The sequence below is a fragment of the Tiliqua scincoides genome, chromosome 3 (genome assembly GCF_035046505.1).
Source record: "Tiliqua scincoides isolate rTilSci1 chromosome 3, rTilSci1.hap2, whole genome shotgun sequence".
Classification (NCBI taxonomy): Eukaryota; Metazoa; Chordata; class Lepidosauria; order Squamata; family Scincidae; genus Tiliqua; species Tiliqua scincoides.
Window position 1 is genome coordinate 5,649,690 of NC_089823.1, and position 1,483 is coordinate 5,651,172.

The window sequence follows — 1,483 nt, forward strand, 5'->3', positions numbered from 1 at the left end:
CTCAGAGGCTGTGATTTCCAAGGCAATGGAGTCTCCTCAAGTGGAGAAAGTCGAAGAGAGCAAAGTCTCTGACTCTGTTGACGCTTTACGGAGCATTAAAGAAACATTGCGCAACGAGCAGTTAATGTGAAACTTGATCAGACTTTGATGGAAGCCCATCCCATTTCAGGAGACCTGAATTGAAATAAGAAGGTCAGTCATAGTACTGTACATTTAAACAAACAAACAAAAAACCTACTGGCATTCTCAGAGTAACTCTGGCATTCTGGCATTCTACCAGTAACTCAGTGGCATAGCTAGAGGGGGTGCAAAGCACTAAGTTTTGCAGGGAGCCTCACTGTGTCGTGCAAACAGCCCTTCAGAGCCACTCCAGGTGGTGGGAGCAAAATGGAGGTGAATGCCTCTGTCTTGCTCCCACCATCCCGAATGGCTCCAAAGGGGAGGGGGAAAGGCCGCTTCCCTGCAAAACTTAGCACTTTGCACCCCCTTTAGCTATGCCACTGAGGGCCCAAACCTACAGCTGGTACAACTGTAATGCAACCCCAAGGTAACGGAACAAATATTCCCATACCTTGAGGAGGACATTGTGAGTTCCTCCCCACTGCAGGATGCAGTTCATGCCCTATTGGCACAGCTGCACCGGCTCTGGCCCTCGACCAGTAAGTCCTGATCTACCTTCTGTCCATTGCTGTATTAGGGAACTTTGATTTAAGAAGAGTCAGCAAGTAACAGAGGCAGTAGGCTTGTCCTCCTTGCACTGGTCTAGTCCCCTTTTAGTGCACCTAGGCGCATGGCCATCCCCACATCTTCCAACCACAAATTCCACATTTAGGCCAGAGGTTTGTGCAAAGAAACACTCACTACACCTGAAACTTCACTATAGCCTGTGTCAAGCTCTGTGAATGCAGTGTGCAATCCTATACTCACTCACTTGAGAGGAAAGACTTCTGGACTCAGTAGTACTTGCTCCTAAGAAAAGACATTTAGGAAAGGGGTGGAGGCTCTATTAGAAGTCTAGCACGTGATTTTACTGGCTCCACAATACATCATCCTTCCAGCCCCATTGATGAAGATGCTTGTATCCCTAACAATAGTCCGGGCACCCAGGAGGTTCCTGTTTGTCCTTAAGACAGAAGGAGCAAGTACCAGCAGGGCTTTTGTTAGGAAACATACATAAGGGCCTCTTGTCTTTCCAGACCGCATGTCGCTGGAAAGGCTTCCACCAAATGCACTCGCCCGCTAACGTGTCTTTGTCAAGCTGAGATTCCAGCACTGCAACAGGACAGCAGCAAACTGAAGGGGGGGAAAAGAAGGCAGTGTTGTGATATGCAGTATTGATGGGTTGGTGGTCTCCTATTTACACAGTAGGGTTGCCAACTTCAAATGGCCCTTGAATCTCTGCCTTTAACAGTAACTTGTTCTGCAGCAATCAGTTAGTGATGATGGCTGCAATCCTGACCACACTTTCCTGAGAGTAAGCCCC